This window comes from Chiloscyllium plagiosum, chromosome 35 (assembly GCF_004010195.1).
Source record: "Chiloscyllium plagiosum isolate BGI_BamShark_2017 chromosome 35, ASM401019v2, whole genome shotgun sequence".
In the NCBI taxonomy this organism is placed as follows: Eukaryota; Metazoa; Chordata; class Chondrichthyes; order Orectolobiformes; family Hemiscylliidae; genus Chiloscyllium; species Chiloscyllium plagiosum.
The window spans coordinates 2,394,491-2,417,268 of record NC_057744.1 but is presented as its reverse complement, the minus strand read 5'-3'; the positions used below and the strand labels follow the sequence as shown (position 1 = coordinate 2,417,268).

General features: G+C 44.0%; 2 long non-coding RNA genes across 4 annotated transcripts in view; both read right to left on the bottom strand.

Annotated features, from left to right (window-relative positions):
• Positions 1-16,637, bottom strand: part of LOC122540575 — a 228,468-nt gene extending 211,831 nt beyond the window's left edge. For all 3 annotated transcript variants that reach the window (XR_006309353.1, XR_006309352.1, XR_006309354.1), the window contains exon 1: positions 16,328-16,637. This is a non-coding gene — a long non-coding RNA (uncharacterized LOC122540575). The remainder of the gene's footprint in view (positions 1-16,327) is intronic.
• Positions 16,638-18,704: 2,067 nt separating this feature from the next.
• LOC122540576 overlaps positions 18,705-22,778 on the bottom strand; it is a 15,244-nt gene continuing 11,170 nt past the window's right edge. The window contains exons 2-3 of the long non-coding RNA XR_006309355.1: positions 20,213-20,310; positions 18,705-18,882 (exon numbers count right to left, since the gene is read on the bottom strand). This is a non-coding gene — a long non-coding RNA (uncharacterized LOC122540576). The remainder of the gene's footprint in view (positions 18,883-20,212; positions 20,311-22,778) is intronic.

The window sequence follows — 22,778 nt, the reverse complement described above, 5'->3', positions numbered from 1 at the left end:
TTTAAAATGGGGAAAAGGAAGAACTTCTTTTCTTTGGGGTTGTTAGTGTTTGGAATTCTCTTTTACTGACAGCAGTGGAGACTGGGTAACTGAACGTATTCAAAACTGAGTTAGACAGATTTCTGATGGACAATCATTAACTATTGTGGGAGCAGATGGGAAATTGATTGAGGTCACAACCAAACCAGCCATGACCTTACTGATCAGTGCAGCAGGTTGGAGAGACTGAATAGCCTCCTCCTGTCCCATTATGGCACGGTGGCTCAGCGGTTAGCACTGCTGCCTCACAGCACCAGGGACCCGGGTTTGATTCCAACCTCAGGCAACTATCTCTGTGGAGTTTGCACATTTTCCCCATGAGTTTCCTCTGGATGCTCTGGTTCCCTCCCACAATCCAAAGATATGTTGGATTAGCCATGGGAAATGTAGGGTTGCAGGGATGGAGGGCTGGGTCTGGATGGGATGCTCTTCAGATAGTAGACTTGATGGGCTGAATAACATGCTTCCAAACTTTAGGGATTCAATTATTCTCTCTTATCATAAAAGATATGCAGCAGCTAGTCTGGACACAGCAAGCTCCCACAAATAGCAACATTTAACCAGTCTGATCTTCTGCTTTCTTTAAAGTGATGTTGGTTACAGTATTAAATTGAATTTGGGTCATTAGTCAGTTCACAAAGGACCATCTCTCTCCCTATTAGAGATAGACCATTAATTATATACATAGCTTGAGGGGCACCACTGCACATCAAGCTGGGGCAAGACAATGAGACAGGCCGCCATGAATTTCAACCCACGCCACTGGCGTTATACTCCACCACATTCTAGACAGTCTGATGAAATCCACCCCTTATGTCCTTGTTTCTACTGAGCAAACCAGCAATCTCTAACTGGTAACATTTATACAACAGACAGTTCCAAAGGTACGAGGTGACAACATTCAATTCTGCCCAACAATAAGGGAGGCGGTTATGGCAAGGTTTCTGATAGGTCATTCAAGAAAGGCAGTGGAGTTCAAAGGTTACAAGGAGCAGAAGAAAAAAAGACAGAGGTAGACTCCATGTTTGAAGTGTTGCTGGGAAGGCAGTTTAACAACATAGATACCAGGCAGAGGACTTAAGGAGGAGTGGAGATCAGTTGGATGGTTCTGTGTTGTCAGAACTTAGGAGTTCTAGGAATTAGTGGCAGCTACGTGTTGAAGTCTGACCCAGAAGTAGTCCTGGAGAGCTAATTCTGGGGAAAGCCATGAGGGGCTTAGGGGAAGGGGAGACAGTAAGGACTGCAGATGCTGGAAGTCAGAGTCAACAGACGTGAAGCTGGAAGCACACAGCAGGTCAGACAGCATCAGAGAAGCAGGAATGTCAACACTTCAGCACAAAACATCAACTTTCCTGCTCTTTGGATATTGTCTGGCCTGCTGTGTGCTTCCAGCTTCACATCTATTCAAAGGGAGGGGATGTTGGAAATCTCACAGTCTTGGCTGGATGCCACTTAGCAAAGTTAGAGCTCAGGGAAAGTCACAGGGTAGGTCTAGCTCAGTGAAGTCATCTGATGGTGAAGAGTTGGTGTAGTGTTTCTGAGTGAATAGTGTTGTGTGGCTTCAGGGTAGGGGGAGCATGGAAAGTAGGGTGGTTGACTTGAACAGAAGCAGTCACTAAGGCAGTCTATAATCGAGTAATGTTTAAGGGGTGTTTCCAAGTCAGATCAGAAAGATCAGAAAGCTTTATAATACTTAAGATGTTTAATGAGATTTGATGATCCAAGGTATCACTAACCTCTGGGTGCAAGTGCTGAGAGATCCATGTCTTGACTGTATTTGCTGTTTGATGTGCTCTGTGGGGTGTTTAATCACAGTCAATTGCCCATATTTACCACACGTGTAAGGAGGTGGAGGCATAGTGACATTGTTACTAGATTACCAATCAAGAGACCCAGGTAATATTCTGGGAAAAAACCCGAAAGAACTCCTGGTGCTGCAAATCAGAAACAAAAAACGAAAATGCTGGAAAAGCTCATCATGTCTGGCTCATCTGTGGAGAGAAATCAGAGTTAACATTTCAGGTCAAGTGACCCTTCTTCAGAACTGAGAAAGGGTCACATGACCTGTCTGATTTCTCTCCATCATTACTGCAGGACCTGCTGAGCTTTTCCAGCAATTTCTGTTTTGTTTCTAATGTGCTGGCAATATAGGAGCAGTATGGCAATAATAATCCAGAATAGCTAGCCCAACGGCGACCCATTATACTAACCCACTGTCGATTGTCACGAAACCTATCTACTAGGCAAAAGTGAGGATTGCAGATGCTGGAAACCAGAGTCTGTATTAGAGTGGTGCTGGAAAAGCACAGCAGGTCAGGCAGCATTCGAGGAGCAGGAAAATCAATGTTTCGGACAAAATCCCTTCATCAGGAATAGAGGCAGGGAGCCTCCAGGATGGAGAGATAAATGGCGGTGGGGAGTTGGGGGGGTGCTGGGGAGAAGGTAGCAAAAGCAAAGAATACCATAGGTGAATGGGGGTGGGGATGGAGGTGATAGGTCAGAGAGGAGGGTGGAGCGGATGGATGGGAAGGGAGATTGGCCGGTAGGACAGGTCATGGGAGCAGTGCTGAGCTGGAAGGTTGGAACTGAGGTAAGGTGGGGGGGGGAGGACATCCTCCCACCGCTGGAACTGCAAAACCTGCGCCCACACCTCCTTCCTCACCTCCATCCAAGGCCCCAAAGGAGCCTTCTACATCCATCAAAGTTTCACCTGCACATCCACCAATGTCATTTATTATATCCATTGCTCCCGATGCGGTCTCCTCTACATTGGGGAGATTGGATGCCTCCTCGCAGAGCGCTTCAGGGAACATCTCCGGGACACCCGCACCAACCAACCCCACCGCCCTGTGTCCCAACATTTCAACTCCCCCTCCCACTCTGCCGAGGCTATGCAGGTCCTGGGCCTCCTTCACTGCCGCTCCCTCACCACCCGACACCTGGAGGAAGAATACCTGAATAGAGGCGTGGAGCCTCTAGGATTTACCTCTCCACCCTGGAGGCTCCCTACCTCTATTCCTGATGAAGGGCTTTTGCCTGAAATGTCGATTTTCCTGCTCCTTAGATGCTGTTGTGCCTTTCCAGCACCACTCTAACCTAAACAAAACCTATCTAGTTCACTAATGTCAGTTTGGGAAGGAAATCTGCCATCTTTACCTGGTCTACTCCACATATGACTCCAGACTCACAACAATGGGGCGGCACAGTGGCTCAGTGGTTAGCACTGCTGCCTCACAGCACCAGGGGCGCGGGTTTGATTCCAGCCTCCGGCAACTGTCTGTGTGGAGTTTGCACATTCTCCCCGTGTCTGCGTGGGTCTCCTCTGCGTGCTCTGGTTTCCTCCCACAGTCCAAAGATGTGCAGGTCAGGTGAATTGGCCTTGCTAAATTCCCAAAGTGTTAAGTCAGGGGTAAATGTAGGGAAATGGGTCTGGCTGGGTTACTCTTCGGAGGGTTGGTGTGGACTTGTTGGGCCAAAGAGCCTGTTTCCAAACTGTAGGGAATCTAATCTAATCTCATCAACGTGGTTGATGCTTAACTACCCTCTGCTAATTTGGGATGGGTAAAAAATGCTGGCTCAGCCAGGGACACCCACATCCCGAGAACAAATATCCTTCTGGTGTGAGGGATAGTTTTACATATATTTTAGAGTGTATTACTGTTCCAAAATTGTATAATTTATTGCTGGTTGTTCAAAACTGTGGAATCTTGTGGCTTTCTTCAGTCCCCTTGATCCCACACGTTGTCTACTTTAAAAACTAAAATTTACTACTCCTTGGCCAGATTAAATTTGGTGATCTGGTTTGGGATTGAAGCAACATCTACTCAATAGAGCTAACTAATCCCCAATCAGTACTGTCAGGAAATACAGTTTGAATAGTTGGATGTTTTTCACCCACCTGAAAAAAAGGGGAGTTGGTATCTCAGTAACACTTTGCAGTGTCAGGTCCCTAGAGTGGGGTTCAAGCTCTCAACCTTCACCCTCAGATCTTAGTGCTGCTAACCGAGCTTGTGCTTTGTGGCTCTACCTTCAATCTCATGGAAGGTCCACCCGTGAATAGGGGCCATCACACCTCTGTGACTTTTAGAGAAATCAAAAGGGCAAAGTCATGATTTTGAGATGCTGGTGTTGGACTGGGGTGTACAAACTCCACAACTGGTTGGGCCGAAGGTCCTGTTTCCACACTGTGGGGAACCTAATCTAATCTACCAGATATTCCTTTTGTAAAAAATCACACAACACCAGGTTACATACCCTGAGGCATGGTACATTGGTGAAACCGAGCAGAGGCTACAACAACGGATGAATGGGCACCACACAATAATCAACAGACAGGAGTGTTCCCTGCCAGTTGGAGAACATTCCAGCAGCCCAGGACATTCGACCTCAGACCTTCGGGTGACCATCCTCCAAGGCAGACTTCAGGACAGGCAGCAGCGAAAAGTGGCCTAGCAGAGGCTGATAGCTAAGTTCGGTACTCATAGGGAGGGCCTCAACCGGGACCTTGGGTTCATGTCACATTACAGGTGACCCCATACACACATACACATACACATGTGCACACACATTCCTACAGATACACAGACTCACACATGCACCCTCTCACAGACTTAGACTCCTTTATACTCACACAAATATACACTCTCTCTCACAGACACTCGCAACTCCCCACACCACCATCCCACACATATACACAGACACACACACACAAAACCATATGCACAAACCCACATGCACACATACACATATATGTTTATGGGGTGAATTTGTACTTGCAGAGTTACATTGTACTTTGCTCAAAAATTGCATGAATCCATGTAAGTTTCTGTTAATTCATTTTTTTTAAGATTAGAATCAGTCTAAACATTATAGCACAGACAGCAGCGCACAGGGGGCTAACACTTTCAACACATTATCTGGGCTGACACAAATTGTTAAAGTTAACCTGATAATGTAACTTTTAAAAAAAGTTTTGTAATGTACATATGAAAGGAGTGAAACTAACATGGTCATTCTGACAGATGACAATCGTACAATCGAAACAAACAATCAAGCTATTTTTCAATGTATAATTTCAGTTACATCACACTGTAAACTTTTGCTATAAATTCTGTGTCTTACAATTGTGTACTCCACAACCACCTGACAAAGGAGCTGTGCTCCAAAAGCTCTAATTAAACCTGTTGGACTACAACCTGGTGTGTGATTTTTAACTAAAGGTCAAAAGTATTATAGAAACACAGTAACTGAACGCATACTGGATCGATCATGTTCCACTACTTCACAGTTTAATTTGTTATAATATGGTTATAACAGATGGACAGTGCACTTCTTAGAATGGGAGCTACAAAGGGAAGGTTTGTTCTTTTGTCTCATTCTTCTGTGTAACCTGTTCACCAACAGACACAGGAGGGTGTTAACTGAATCCTAATAACTGGTAATTTCACAATGGATTCAATTTTACTGGGGAGTACAGTGGAGGACACTGTCTCAACACCTTTTGCAAAAAGTCAATGGCTTCACGTATCAGCCCTAAAGTTAGATGGCTGGCAAAATTACAAAACAAAAAACTTGTACTTATATAGTAGCTTCACAGCCTTAAGTTATCCTAAAGCACTCTACAGCCAGTGAAGTGTAAGCACTGTTGTAATGTAGGAAACGCTGCAATCAACCTGCACATAACAAGTTGCACCAAAAGAGAGATGTAATCATGACCCAGCAGTTAAGTCTGTGATGTTGATGTAGGGACAAATATTGACCATCAAGACCCCTTGGAATACCATCCCCTGATCTTTTCAAAATAGTGTCGTGGGATCTTTAACACGTCCCGATTAGGAACGATGGAACTTTTCTTCAATGTTTCATCCAAAAGATGGCATTGTCAACAGAGCAGCACCCTCTCAGTGATGTACTACAGGGTGCAGCTCGATTTTTCTGCTCAATAGGAGAGCTGCTAACTTCTCATGGAGCCTCAAGGAATTGACGATTCATCTCCAGGACACGCCAAAAGAACAAACATAAAAACATTAAATAAAATAGTATTTTGTTTTGGTTTCTTTCAACACATTCCTTTATTGGTTACAAAAAATACTGGGCACAGGTAAACCAGCTGCTTGACAAAGATTCCACCTGGGTCAAAGAGCATGGTGGTGGAAAAGCACAGCCAGTCAGGCAGCATCCGAGGAGCAGGAAGGTCGATGTTTTGAGCATGAACCCATTGCTGATGAAGAGCTTATGCTCAAAACATCGGCTCTCCTGCTCCTCAGATGCTGACTGACCAGCTGTGCTTTACCAGCACCACACTTTTTGACTCTGATCTCCAGCATCCACAGTCCTCACTATCTCCTGAAAGATTCCAACTAGCCATGGCAAGGTGAGACCTGTGAGGATGGATGACCAATGAAGGTGCATGGGCAAAATCACATGATGAAACCTCCAGGAATTCATCCAGAGATGGCAAGAGCATGCTCTGGTTGATTAAGTCTCCAATATAAAAGGCAGTGGAATGCAGTGCAGCACTGAGTGGGTGCCACACTGCCAGATAACACATTAAACAGAGACGATGTCAGCTTCAGGTAAGAGATCCCATGGCTCTATTGTATAGAAGAGAAGAGGACTTAGACCTGGCTTTGAGGCCAATATGTATCCCTTAATCAATATTACTAAATGCAGATTATTTTGTCAATCATAGTTAAAAATCACACAACACCAGGTGACAGTTCAACAGGTTTATTTGGAAGCACTAGCTTTCAGAGCGCTGCTCCTTCATCAGGTGGTTGTCAATCATCACATTGCTACTGCTGATGGAGTCTTGCTCTGCAAATTCGGCTACAATACAACAGTGACAGCCCTTCAAATGAATGGCATTGGCTGGAAAACACTGGTGACTGCCAGAGGTCATTAAGTGTAAATCAGGATAATGAAAACACACATGAAAATTCAGCAACTGATATCCCCACAATAGGAGGTACAAAAATGAAACATTCAAATTTAAAGTACAAGCATTTAGCAACTATTTAAACTCAAAATTTTCAGCCCACTTCATGGATGTGATAATTGTAGGGCAAGGGGCCCACCGGGATATCCCTCAATACTTCCTTCCTGGTAATAACCCAGGTTTGTATAGGTTATCATGTCGACGTTACACAACACAATAATAATGTGCAGCCAAGGATACAGATAGATGACAGAAAGCCAAGGTCCCAAAACCCTTAAACCTGCGAACAAACATTGATTTCTCTCATGCTCCTCTTCATCATTACCCTTCCCACACATTTTTGTACAGATTGAAAATTCAATGGGAGGGGATAACAGTCATGAGTCACTGACCATCACAACTCATTAGGAGACATGAACCCTTACCTTTTCAAGATTTTAGGTAGGTATTACTTTCTAGCTTACATCATGTATTTCCTTCGAGGAGGAACTGTCCTACATTCTTAATAATTATAACCAATTACATTGTCAAAATGATCACCATGTAGTTATAATAAGTAGACATTTAGCTTCTCTTCCTGGAGATCTGCGTTCAAATCCAACTACAACTTACATTAATTGTTATCCTAATTAGTAAAATATCACAATGCAATTCCCAAAAACGTAATTAAGCAACATGTGATCTTGAGGTCCATACAGAGATATTAGGACAGGTGACCAAAGGCTTGGTCAAGTGGTTGATTTTAAGAAATATCTTAAAGGAGAAAGGAGTGAGAGTAGAAGGCTGAAAAGCTGAGAGACCCAGATAATTGAAGGCACAGAAACCAATAGTAGAAATGTTAAAATTAGGGATGCAAAAGGGGTCTGAATGTGTCCCCTATCTGCTGATTGTAAAGATGTGGCATATAATGAGCTGTTCATTTTCTGACAGACATCGCCTGTCCTTGTCCCGGCACGAGATAACACTGCAACTCAACAGAACTCCTTTGACAAAACCTTCCAAACTACCCTGCCATGCCCTCAAACTCTACCACCTAGAAAAACAAAAGCCACAGACGCAACCTGAGCTGGAACTATATCACCATTCTTCCACTGTCAAAATCCTAGGATGCCCTTCCTAACAGTATTGTGGGACTGCAGTGGTTCAAGAAGGCAGCTCAGCAACACCTTCCCAGGGTAATTAAATGCCAGACTTAACAACACATCCTATGAGCAAATAAAAATGATTGACCTAAGAATGTTCTTTTGCATTGGAAGACAACAAAGTGGATGGGGGTGGGGACAGGAATAAAAGATGGAAAGGAGGTTTCACTGCTGCACAGAGTTATCTTGAGGGAGGTAAGAGACATACTTTATCAAGGCAGAGGCTTAAGAAGCAGTCTCCGTTTCTGACTGTGCTCCACCTGATCAGGGAATGTTCCATTCTAGTAATGCTTTCCATTCCCCAGAGCCAACAATCTTCACCCACTGAGCATAAGTACCAAACAAAAACATTTTGAGGAATAAATATCCGGTATAATGTCACACATGGAATAGAAAATCCTGAGCAACACCTGCCTGACATCCAGCTCTGAAGCTAGCACAGAGTTCCTGTATCCCCTGGGCGGTTACAGAGGTTCTTGTTGTTCACTTTGTAAAAAGACACAGACAGAAAGAGTCCACTTGGCCCTTTGAAGATCTTATTTACTAAGGCCGACTCTCCCGCAAATTTTCCCCTCAAAGTACAAGAGAATCTGCTTCCATTATCCTGTATTTATGTGAACAAAGCCACATTGGGTTTTACAGCTAAGGAATTATTGTTATGGTTATGTAGGAACTGCAATAGCCATTTAATCTACAGAAAACTCCCACAAACAAGCACCATGATCAGAACACTGTTGTTAGTTGTCTTGGGAGAACTCCTCTGTTGTTCTTCCATAGAACATAGAACATAGAACAATACAGCACAGAACAGGCCCTTCGGCCCACGATGTTGTGTCGAACATTTGTCCTAGCTTAAGCACCCATCCATGTACCTATCCAATTGCCGCTTAAAGGTCACCAAAGATTCTGACTCTACCACTCCCACAGGCAGCGCATTCCATGCCCCCACCACTCTCTGGGTAAAGAACCCACCCCTGACATCTGGTGCTACGAGCTAGTGACGGCAGGAAAGGAGGATAGAGCAGAAGAATGCATGGCTGAGGAGCTGGTGTATGAGATAACGATTCAGATGTTTGGATCATTGGAAGCTGTTTTGGTGCAGAAGTGGTCTGGTCAAGAAGGACGGATTGCACCTAAGTGGGAAGGCGACTGATATAATGGCAGGGAGATTTGCTCGAGCAGTTCGGGGGGATTTAAGTTAGTATCATAGAACATAGAACAATACAGCACAGAACAGGCCCTTCGGCCCACGATGTTGTGCCGAACATTTGTCCTAGCTTAAGCACCCATCCATGTACCTATCCAATTGCCGCTTTAAGGTCACCAAAGATTCAGCCCAGCTCTGCATCATATCTAAGTCCATTTGCAGCCGATATCTGCCCTCCTCGCTATCCACAACTCCACCAATCTTCGTATCTTCTGCAAATTTACTGACCCACCCTTCGTCTCCCTCATCTAAGTCATTAATAAAAATTTTTTAAAAAAACATTTTTTAAAAATTACAAACAGCAGAGGACCCAGGACTGATCCCTGCGGAACTCCACTTGTAACTGGGCTCCAGGCTGAATATTTACCATCTACCACCACTCTCTGACTTCGACCGGTTAGCCAGTTTTCTATCCAATTGGCCAAATTCCCCTCTATCCCATGCCTCCTGACTTTCCGCATAAGCCTACCATGGGGAAAATAACACGACAGTACCTTTCACATTTAGCTGAGAGGACAGGCACAGCATTGTCTGTCATGTCTCAGCCAAAGGACAGCACAGCTGCCAATGGCGCAATCTCTCTCTGTGCCAGGAGTGGCATCTTGGATTTAGTGCTCAAGACGCGAGAGTAGGGGACTGGAGCCCAGAGTCTGGAACATGAGCCCAATAAATCAAGGCCAGGGCTCTGGAGGCCTTTTTGTGATTGGGTCATGGGCCAGGGGTTACTGACCAGGAACAGAACCAGGCCGTGATTTCCGTGCCCACCCCTAGCGAGTATGTGCCCCACTAAGCCACAGCTGATGGCTTGAAGCTAAACCTGGATAGGATTGTTATCACATTGCTTTGCTTAAAATTAGCCACAGAGTACAGCAAGTGCAGGCGACTTCTCACATCTCAACGGGAAAGAGGTAACACTTGGAGGCAGCCCATGGGTCTGGGAATGGCTCCACACGTGGAACATGAGGAGAGTGGGTGTCAGGATTATGCAAGACAGAGAGAATCTACAAATAAAACAATAGCAGAGATCAGAAAGGGACAGAAAATGGGGTGGGGGGAAAGCAGAGAGAGAGAGACATAGATGCAGCCCAGCTTTCAAGTGGAATTTGAATCACTTGACAACCCATCTGCAACTGGGGAGAGTGCGCTCTGGAACGAATAGTTGATATAAAAAGAGGAGGGTTCAATGCTGTGGAACGACATCAGGGACAGAGTAATCACTGAGCATGAGAGCCTGTGTGTTTAAGCCAAAGAGAAGCTGCAGTCACAGGGGATGAGCAAGGCAACTATTTACAACTTGACAGCAATTTAGCTGACAGGAATAGAATCTAAGCTTCAGTGATGTCCTCTACCATCCCCTATAGATACTGAACAGCAAAAATGAACAATGGAAACTTACTGCAGAATTTGCTGAGTGTGAAATATTTCCTTGGATTTTCTCTTTCTTTTATAATGAAGTCAGAAGTCACACAACACCAGGTTATAGGCCAACAGGTTTATTTGAAATCACAAGCTTTCGTCAAATGAAGTGACTTGTGATTTCAAATAAACATGTTGGGCTATAACCTGGTGTTGTGTGACTTCTGATCTGGTCCACCCCAGTTCAACACCAGCACCTCCACGTCACGTATGATGAAATAAGATAATTGCCATGCTGTGGTACCCCACGGATCATCTATCGCACGAGTTAAACACAGGTCTGTGTTAATCTGAAGTGTACTGACCAGCTTCAGTCCTTGCTGTGTTGTGATGTGGAATGGGATGGGAATAACCAAACTCAAGGCCTTCACTCCTGATTATCATCTTGTTCTCTCTCCCTCCTTCCCTCTACCACCATCATCCATCTCAAAAGATGAATGTGAAGATTGTACCCCTTGGTTTTGGTATTGTCTGTGCTTGAACAGAAAGAACGTGCATTTTCAAAGCATCTTTCATGACTCTAAGGCATTCCACAGCACTATGGCCAATAAAACACATTCAAAGTGTGGTGGCTGTTATAATGTTAGGAAACTTGACAACCAATTTTCACACAGCCAGATCCCACAAAAGCAATGTAATAGGATGAGACTAACTGCTTTTAGCCATCTTGAATAAGGGGTTGTAAAGTTGCCATAATCCCACCAGATCATAGTCTTACTGTCTCATTAGTGAGGGATGACTAGCAGTGGTTTAACCAGAGGGTCATTGAGTAATACACAATGGAAAAAGACCTTTCGCCCAAACTGGTCCATGTTGACCATGGTGCCCAATCAGCTAGTTCCAATTGCCCACATTTCGTCCATATCCCTTTAAACCATTTCTGTCCATGTTGCTATCTAAATGGATTTTAAATGTTGCTTTTGTACCTGTCAAGTCACTTTCTCTGGCAGCCTATTCCATATATGCACCACTCTCTGTGTGAAGAAGTTTCACCTCAGGTCCTTCCTAAATCTTTCCTCTCTCACCCATGCTTCAGGTGAGGGGAGAGGCTGAGAAGGAGTCCTTCATGGTAACCTCAGCCAGCATGGGAATTGAACTCACATTGTTGGCATCACACTGTGTCACAAACCTGCCATCAAGCCAACTGAGCTAACTAAACCTGGGGTACACACTGGGGCACACCCCTGCTCCTCTTCAAAACAACAGCACGGGATCTTTTCCATTCACTTGAGGGGGTACAGAGGGCCTCACTTTAATGGGAGCATCTCTGACAATGCTGCATTCTCTCAGTACGGTAACAATCTGGACTTTATACTCAAGTTTCTGTAGTCGGGCTTTTGCTCAGGACCTTCTGATTCAGGAGTAAGAGTGCTCCCCACTGGGCCACAGTTAATTGGTGATTAATCATATTCACATCTCACATCTGCTTCCTCTGTCCCTCTGGAACAATAATAACATTATGGTTTATGTTAGTTGGTCTGGCAAAAGACTAAAATTGGAACATGAGTAGAGACCTCAATATATTGTAGCCTGGGGCCAGGTGCTGGAAATGGGATGAAAACTGTTAGATGCTTGTTTTCGACTGGTGCAGACTTGATGGGCTGAAGGACCTTTGTCTGTGCTTTAGACCTCTATAAGTGGGAGAGATTGTGGCAGGAGGAGCAAGAGGGTTTCAATGATGCTTCCACAAGTTAAGTAGCACAAATGCTAGAAGTGAATTGTTGGACTTCCTGGATCCGCCCACAAGGTGGGGAGACGTACAGGAAAGTGAGGAAGTGTGTGGCGGTCAGATGAAGCCAGGATTGAGTTGTGAATTTAAACTGAGTTAATTCACTAACCTTCACATACTATCTAGACCTCTGCCCTCAGTGAGATGAACTGGGGGAGTAAGTAGAGAGAAGCCAAGGGTTCTTGAATGACAGCCAGGGCCTTAAGAACTAGGGAGATATGGTAACCTCAGGTGGAACCATGAAAACAGTTAACAGAAGCAACAATCTCATCTGGAGGTTCAAACAACAGAGACCACTCTTGTAGAACTGTCACAGTTTATGATGCCACCCAAAGCCTTCAATTAGATTTTAGATTATAATCACTTCTGGGTATTTTTTTTTTTGTATATGTGAATCAACCAAACACATTGATTAGGCTGTAACTAATTCCCAGGTCTCCATGAATCCACATGTTAAATATCTGAATTCTTTCATAGATTTCTGCAACTATTTTGTTTTGAATTCCACAAACATCTTCAAAACAAACAAATTATTTTTTTAAAAAGCACATTCTCTGTTGTTAATAAATGGAAAGTACACCAACAAGGTGAGCTGTGCTGAATGATTAAAGAATCTGTCGTCTTTCAGCTTGATTGAGGAAAAAAAAGACAATGAAGAATTTGTTTGCTTTCTTCAAATATCACTTTGGGAATTTTGTTTTAAAAATCACTGCATTTTCTTCAAATATGGCCAAGGATTCTTCTACATCTGCTTAAGAGGACAAACCTCACTTTAACAACTCAACCAAAAATAGCACAAGTGTGCTGCACTCCCTAAGTGCTGTAGATTACACAAAGGAAAATTTGCATATCTACTGCAGCTTTGACAACCTTAAAGAGTCCCAAAGCCATTACAGCTAATGGAGTGCAGTCACTGTGGTAACTTCACCAACATGACAGCCAATTTGCACACAGCAAGCTTCCACAAACAGTAACATAACCATGACCAGGCCATCTGTTCTTAGAGATGTTGATCGAGGGACAAATATTGGTCAGGATAATGTGGAGCTCTTGATAAATTTTGAGATGGAGTCTTTTATTTTTCTCCTTGGGTTTTATTGGATGTGAATCACTTTTAGATGTCCAGAGGTTGTGCAAACTATTGTATAAATGTCATACAGTCATAGAGATGTACAGCACAGAAACAGACCCTTTGGTCCAACTCATCCATGCCAACCAGATATCCTAACCTAATCTAGTCCATTTGCCATCACTTAGCCCATATCCCTCCAAACCCTTCCTATTCATATACCCATCCAGATGCCTTTTAAATGTTGTAATTGTACCAGCCTCCACCACTTCCTCTGGCAACTCATTCCATACATGCACCACCCTCTGTGTGAAAACGTTGCTCCCTTTGTCTCTTTTATATCTTTCCCCTCTCACCCTAAACCTATGCCCTCTAGTTCTGGACTCCCCGACCCCAGGGAAAAGACTTTGTCTATTTATCCTATCCTTGGCCCTCATCACTTTATAAACCTTTGTAAGGTCACCCCTCAGCTTCTGACGCTCCAGGGAAAATAGTCCCAGCCTATTCAACCTCTCCCTGTCGTCCAAATCCTCCAACCCTGGCAACATCCTTGTAAATCTTTTCTGAACCCTTTCAAGTTTCACAACATCCTTCTGATAGGAAGGAGACAAGAATTATACACAATATTCCAATGTCGCCTTTCTTTCCTTCACAGGCATACACGACATTGATCATAACGTGTTGCGAGAATACATAATGGCTCCTATGCTTTACACGACTGTACAAGCTATGAAAGGGCAGGTGAAACAAGTGACCTGATCACAGAGGGCTTGCTGACATGCATCTGTGATTGTTACAAGGAATTTTTTAGGTGCATTCATCTCCTAGGGATAATATTTCCCCACAGCATGTTGGTTATCCTCATCCCATTATATCCCACAACACTGCAAGATCAAGAATACAGTTTGCAAGCAATTACTAGCACAAACCCACACCCTTGGTGACCTTGGATGACAACATTATGCCATGTTCCCAGCCCTACTTTCACTTTATACTGGACTGGATTGTATTTGGGCTTCAGGTGTATCAGAAACAAATATTTAAATCATAAGTAAATAAATATCCCACTAACCAGAACTTACACAATACATTTACCAAAAACCATACAATTGGAAATTATCAATACTGTCCAGCAAACATCAGGGCAAAGAGGACCGAAGAATTCCAACATTTATTGATATCATAAAAATTGCAGCAACATAATCCTGTAAAGGATGTAGCTTTAAAATTGATTTGAAAGGACAAAGGGAAACAGTTCACACTCTGATTATTTTTCAGTTTCCAACCCAGTAAAATTCTGAAAAGTAAAACTAGATTCTATAGACAGATGCACACACCAGTATCAATTTTCACAAAACATCCCTATTTTCTCTCACATGCACACTGGCACATACCCGCGCATAGGCACACACGTGCAAGCATGCACACAGTTACACAGAGACATTCTCTCTCTTTCACTCAGTGTGTAAAAGGAAATCTTGCAGAACTAATACCAAATCTGGCTGTTATTGAAGGAAGAATTGGGGGAGGTGGAGGGATGAGGGGAAGAGGGAGTGTGGAAGTGTGAAAGAGAAGAAATGAAAGTGGAGGGATTGTGAATAGGATTGGGGGGAGAGTAAGGAACCCAAGAGAGGGAAAGTGAGGAGAAACAACATCAGCAATCAAGGGGCTAAAATCCAGGAGTCAGGATCAAAATCATCAGCAATTGTACCAGTTTGTCATGGAAAACATTTAATTCTCCAGAACTGTAATCTTCAGTCTGTGTTTTGAGCAGATGTAGGTGCAATTATATTGCAGCATTCATCCAGCGAGAGGGGAATATTATTTTAAAATGAGGAAACTAAGAAAAGGCTAGGAGACGTGGCATAAAGTCCCCAGGCTGCTCAATTTCCAGCAGACACATTGTTGTCTTTTAATAATGTTACACAAATTGTTTTTGGGGACTGACCCCTAGTCTGGCCTGGGTGAACACACAAAGCCAACTATTCAGGCACCCGAGCTGAAGAGTTTCCAACAGCTCGATGAAACATTAAAAAGGGCAAGGATTCACAATTTACGGGCGGAGTGATAAGACATTCTCTCGAAGTTGGAGAGACACACACATGTGAGATGTATATGAATGTGTCAGGTTAATAATGAGTACGTGTGAGAAAGACTCTAAACGAATGAGTGTGTGTGTGAATGAATGAGGGTTAGAGAGTGTGTGAATGTCTGAGTGTGAGAGAACGTGTTATGGCAGCGTTTGAGAATATGTGTGAATGAATTAGTGAGAGTGTGAGAGCGTGAGAATGAGTGTTGAGTATATGTGAATGAATGTGTATGAGAACGCATTAATGTGTGCTTGAGAGTGTATTTATGTGAACGAATGAGGGTTCAAGAGAGTGCCTGTGTGAGAGAGAATGTGCTTAAAAGAGTGTGTATGTGTCTATGAGATTGTGTCGATGAGCGAGTGTACGTGTCAGGTAAAAGTGAGAGTCTACAAGAGTGTGTTAAAATGTGAGAGAGGCAGGGAGCACAGATTAGAAACAACTCAGCACTCATGCAGAAGGTCCTGGTTCACAAGGTTTCCAAAACGGACCCTATTCACAAAAATATATCATAATATGTAAACTGTTGGAAATGCCCGTAGATTGATGTGACATCACATAAACAGTATGGAACACACACACACACACACAAACAACTGACGCTCTCAACTTTAAGAAACAACTGTTTCGTTTTGCCTTTAAAAAAGAAAGTCCCCGTGAAAGACTAAGCAATCTGGCCCATTATCGACCAGGGTACTGACCCATTGGAGTCCTCGGTTCCACAGGCTGCTGTGCTCTCACTTTCTCTCTTCCCAACAAAAAAGTTTTTTTTGTTGGTGTTGACATCTGGATTGCTGCAAACAATGTGCATCCTCGGTTAAAGTTTAGTCAGCAAAGTGTACAGTCTGCTCAGAGGGGGTACTGTCAGTCAAGTGTCTCTCCCTCTCTCAGTGAAACCCACTCTCTATAATCTTCCGGCGGCTTCAGACTTACAGCCTTTGACTGGCAGATGGGAGAGCGAATGGAGCGTGCTCTGACCGACTAACTGCGTTCCAGCACACTCAGTGAACATTACTTCCTCCCAATCGTATCTCCTTCTGCAGGTCCACACCCCCTTGAAGCCTGGAATGTGCAAAGTCCAGACAACACACCGGCCAGACTAGCCATTCTCCACCCACTTCACCTCCCCCTCGGAAGATCAATAAACCTGCAACCACAGCTTGTGACCTGTGGGTCAGGTTGCCAAATAGGAGAGGCAGACTGGATTTTCAGCCCAGAGGCTCTAACCTCTGCTCACACAGGTCCACTGCACTACCAGAGTCCCTGACTGACAGTCAGTACTCCAGTTCCCACACAGCCAGACTGGTGACAGACTTGTTCCCCCCACCGCCGCGAAAAAGCTTTCAAATAATTATTGGTGTTAGATGTTAAATTCTCCTTAATCAGAGAAGGCTCCTCCACACCCCATACACTTAAAAGCGCAATGCAAAACAAAGAGTGCCTTGCCGCACATGTATGTGTCCAACAGGCAAGGTACAGTGCTGCAGGCAGGACAACACAGATGCTCGGCTCAGTTATTGTGAGTGCCATAAAAATGTTGTTTGCTTTGTGTTGCTACATGGTCAGCTGCAAACAGCATGGGTTCAATTCCCACACCAGCTTGAGATTACCTTGAAGAACTTTCTTCTCAACTTTAGAGTCATTGAGACGTACAGCACGGAAACAGACCCTTCAGTCCAACTCATCTATGCCGACCAGATATCCTAAATTAATCTAGTCCCATTTGCCAGCACATTGTCCATATCCCTCTCAACCCTTCCTATTCATATACCCACCCAAATACCTTTTAAATGCTATAATTGTACCAACTCTACCACTTCCTCTGGCAACTCATTCCATACATGCACCACCCTCTGTGTGAAAAAGTTGCCCCTTAGATCTCTTTTAAATCTTTACATCTCACCCTAAACCTATGCCCTCTAGTTTTGGACTGTCCCACCCCGGGGAAAAGACTTTGTCTATTTATCCTATCCATGCCCCTCATAATTTTATAAACTTCTATAAGGTCACCCCCTCAGCCTCCGATGCTCCAGGGAATACTTCTCCAGTCTATTCAGCCTCTCCCAAAAGCTCAAATCCTCCAACCCTGGCAACATCCTTGTAAATCTTTTCTGAACCCTTTCAAGTTTCACAACACCTTTCCTATAGGAGGAAGGTCAGAATTGCACACAGTATTCCAGAAGTGGCCTAACCAATGTCCTGTGCAGCTACTGCATGACCTCCCAACTCCTATACTTAATGCACTGACCAATAAAGGAAAGCATACCAAATGCCTTCTTCACATCCTGTCTACCTGAGACTCCACTTTCAAGGAGCTATGAACCTGCACTCCAAGGTCTCTTTGTTCAGCAACACTCCCCAGTGTATAAGTCCTGCTCTGATTTGTCTTTCCAAAATGCAGCACCTCGCATTTATCTAAATTAAACTCCATCTGCCACTCCTCAGCCCATTGGCCCATCTGATCAAGATCTTATTGTACTCTGAGGTAACCTTGGCTGTCCACTACACCTCCAATTTTGGTGTCATCTGCAAACTTTCTAAGTATTCCTTCTATGTTCACAGCCTCTCCCCTAGCCTGAGGTGTAGTGACCATCAGGTTAAACCACCACCTAGCCATTCCTCTTTGATGAGACAGCAACCCAATGGTCCAATAGGACTATGATGACTTTATCTTTATTACCTTGGATGAGAATAATTAGGAGATTGTTTTTGACCAGCATAGAAATAATGGGCCAAAGGGCCTTTATCTATGCTGTAGATCTCTATGAATCTATGACCTGAAAGTTGCAAAGGTTAATGCTACTGAAGCATATTTCACCCCATGGCATTCTGTGTCCCTGCACAGGTTGAACTTTTACAGAATTTGTGAATTTAATCAAACCCATTCCAAAGAAGGCTGGACTCAAGACATTAACTTTGCTTCTCTTTCCACAAGTGCTTCTGAGTTTCAACAGCAATTTCTGTTTTTATTTTCATTTACTCTATAATCAATATGCTGGAATGAATATTTTCATGCAACCCAATTTTATCAAATGACATAGGTTAAACTCTCGAATAAAAGCAAAATGCTGTGGCAGCTGGAATTCTGAAACAAACATGGAGAAAGCTGAAGAAACTCAACAGGTTCTGCAGGAGAGTCACACTTGACTTAAAGCATTAACTCTGTTTCTCCACAGACACTGCCAGTCCTGATGTATATTACAGGGAACAGTATATCTCAGGAGATTTCTTCCAGTTAAAAGGTGTGAAGTTTTCCCTGAAATAAACAATAAAAACTGTAATGAATAATGAGAGGTTTTGAGGAAGGAATGTGATAATTCCATGAAGTGTAAAGGTACACACATGGACATGCCTTGGTACATATTAGCCAAACATCCAGTGAAGGGGCAAATGGCTCTGATGTCTTGTGGATAACTCGCATGAGCTGAAGGTTAAGGGAGTAAATTCTGATATAAAATCTGGAGTGGAGTGCAAAGGTGAACTAATGGCTAAATATGGTGTCTTTCCACCAACTCCTGCAACCAAGTCAGTGCCAAACATAGTCCTTTGCATCCCTTAGACCTAAGCAGAGAGGTTGAAAGAGGAATCCCGATGTATGGGCAGATGTTGGTCTTCATAGCTTTGCCCAGCCTTGCAATCTACAGAGATTACCCCAATCTGGCCATACAGAGTTATCACAACACAGGGAGGGCAGTTACAAGGTTAGCACGGTGGCTCAGTGGTTGGCATTGCTGCCTCACAGCACCAGAGACCTGGGTTCAATTGCAGCCTCTGGCAACTGTCTGTATGGAATTTGCATGTTCTCCCTGTGTCCACATGGGTTTCCTCCAGGTGCTCCAGTTTCCTCCCACTGTCCAAAGATTTAGATGGATTGGCCATGCTGAATTGCCCTGTAGTGTCTAGAGACAAGCAGCAAAGGTGGATTAGCCATGGAAAATGTGGGGTTATGGGAATAGGATGAGGGTCTGGGTCTGGGTGGGATGCTCTTTAGTGGGTCAGTACGGACTCAATGGGCTGCATGGCCTTTGCTCACACTGCAGGGATTCTATGATGCTAAGTGATAAGCCCCACTCGATTGATGAAGAGAATGGGTCCAGGTAGGAGGATCCAGCATGTCCCATTGGTTAGCCACAGCTCTCCTCAAGCAGGCATTTCCCCCATCTCCTTGAGACGCCATACTGCATCTGTGTGAATGGGCACCTCTGAGTGTCTGCTCAACAGGTGAATGGAATCCATCACCCTAGGCAAACAAACAAGGAAGAAGATGCCAACTATTTGATTGTTGGGCTGAAGTGTCACAACCACAGTCACAGGACAGTTCAGGTGGAGTGAAGTGGGCTCAGTGAAAATGGAGACCAGCAAACTGCGCACCATTGCAGCCCAGGTTCCTATCCCAAAGAAAAGGGGTGGGGGGAGTGTTTGGGGTTTCTGAGCTGCACCAGACAGTTTGATGTGCATTGACCAATGCAAGCCATCATCCTAAGAGATAGAAGACATTCAATCACAAGCTCAGCAATAAACCCAGAAAACCTTCAAACTGCAGTTAATATCAAATCATATCTTTCAAACCCTCATACATTTCTTACCTTCAGCATGTATTTCCGTTCTGTTGCTTTTCATTGGTCCAAATCCAGTTTCCAGCCTCATTGGATTTGGCCTGTTGCTTAGCAACACCTCCAGTTCCCTGTAACATATATAATCATTAGGCTCTTTAGCTAAACAAAAGTAAAAATGAACAGTAATACGAATTGGTAAACATTGCACTGGTTTGAAGGGGAATAAAAGATCCATCATTGCAGCTTTTAATGACTGTCCACATAGACATCTTTTCAAACCCTCCAGAAAAGCCTGGAGACTCCAGGAACTGAAGAATCAATGTGATCCAACTGCAAGCAAAAACCCAGGGAAAGAAGTCATACAGAGGCATGAAAACAACTGTGTGCTTTTTCTTTAATTTTTACCTTGAACACTTCTATTTGTTCATTGCAAGAGTATTGCAGATGGAAGGAAAGGGAGTTTGGAAGGAGGGGATGGCAAAAGATAGCTTGTCTTGTGTGAAACCTGAGCCCATAAAACACAAGCAGAAATAGGCTATTCAGCCCATCAAGTCTGCCTGGTCATTCAATGAGATTATGTCTGATCTGATAATCCTTAACTGCACTTTCCTGCCTTCTTTCCCATAAACCCTTACTGATTAAAATTCAATCTATCTCAGGCTTGAATATCCTAGTGATCCAGCATTGATAGCTCTCTGTGGTAAAGAATTCCAGAGATTCATTGTCCTCCAACAGGAAGAAATTCCTCCTCGCCTCTATCTTAACTTTGTCATCCCTTCCTCTGAAACTATGCTCTTTTGATTCTTGACTCTTCACAAGAGGGGAAAGTGAGGTCTGCAGATGCTGGAGATCAGAGCTGAAAATGTGTTGCTGGAACAGCGCAGCAGGTCAGGCAGCATCCAGGGAACAGGAGAATCAACGTTTCGGGCATAAGCCCTTCTTCAGGAATGAGGAAAATGTGTCCAGCAGGCTAAGATAAAAGGTAGGGAGGACTTTACCTATCGCATTTCCAACGCCCCTCCCCCAAGTCCCTCCTCCCTACCTTTTATCTTAGCCTGCTGGACACACTTTCCTCATTCCTGAAGAAGGGCTTATGCCCGAAACGTCGATTCTCCTGTTCCCTGGATGCTGCCTGACCTGCTGCGCTGTTCCAGCAACACATTTTCAGCTCTTCACAAGAGGAGACAGCCTCTCAGTTCAGGTTGTAAGTATGCTCGCTAGGCTGGCAGGTTTGTTTTCAGATGTTTTGTCACTATGCTAGTAACATCATCAGTGAGCCTCTGGTGAAGTGCTGGTGTTCTGTCCGCTTTCTATTTATGTGCCTTGGTCTCTTAAGGTGGGTGATATCATTTCCGGTTCTTTTTCTCAGATGTTGGTAAATGGGGTCCAATCGATGTGTTTATGATGGAGTTCTGGTTTGAATGCCAGGCCTCTAGGAATTCTCGTGCGTGTCTCTGTTTAGCCTGTCCTAGGATGGACGTGTTGCCCCAGTAGAGGTGGTGTTCTTTTTATTTATGTAAGGATACTAGTGATAATGAGTCATGTCTTTTGGTGGCTCATTGATGTTCGTGTATCCTGGTGGCTAGTTAATTTGGCCTGATTTATGAAGCTTTCTCAATGCAGCTGTGATATGGTTTTCTAGCTGTGGAGTTGAGTCTATTGCCACCTGTTGGTTAGTGTTAGTATCTGCGAGCAGCGAGTTTGCCTTTTCAATGCACCGTGTTCTGTTTAGAATGACAGTCATGTGCCCTTTGTCTGCAGGTAGGATTACAATGTTTATATCTTTTCTGAGTCCTTCTGGGCCTTTCCTTTCCTGTGTGGTGAAGGTGTTCCCTTCCTTCTTCCTGCTTAGTGTTGGTACAACTGTCTACTGATGGTTTGCTGGGTTTCTTCTGTGAGTCCGTTGACTTTCAGGGTTGATTCTAATGCTGCATTGAAGAAGCTTCATAAATCAGACCAAATTAATAAGACAGATCTCCAAAAATGAAACCTGATGGATTCAACACACCCCGCTTCTACAGATTACCTAAGATACACAATCCAGGGACCCCCATCAGACCCATAGTCTCACTCCCTGGCACACCGACAGACAGACTAACAAAGGAACTCCACCAAAAACTGAAATACCTAGTAGAAGGGCCTATGCCCGAAATGTCGATTCTCCTGTTCCTTTGATGCTGCCTGACCTGCTGCGCTTTTCCAGCAACACATTTTTAAGCTCTGATCTGCAGTCCTCACTTTCTCCTAGTTAATACCTAGTAGAAGGCTCATGCCGCTCCATCCACTCCACCCATGAATTCCTGAACATCATCAAAGACACCAAGACAGAAGAGGACAAAGGTGGTAGAGGGTTGTTTTTCAGACTGGAGGCCTGTGACCAGTGGAGGGCCACAAGGATCGGTGCTGGGCCCTCTACGTTTTGTCATTTACATAAATGATTTGGATGCGAGCATTAGAGGTACAGTTAGTAAGTTTGCAGATGACACCAAAATTGGAGGTGTAGTGGACAGCGAAGAGGGTTACCTCAGATTACAACAGGATCTGGACCAGATGGGCCAATGGGCTGAGAAGTGGCAGATGGAGTTTAATTCAGATA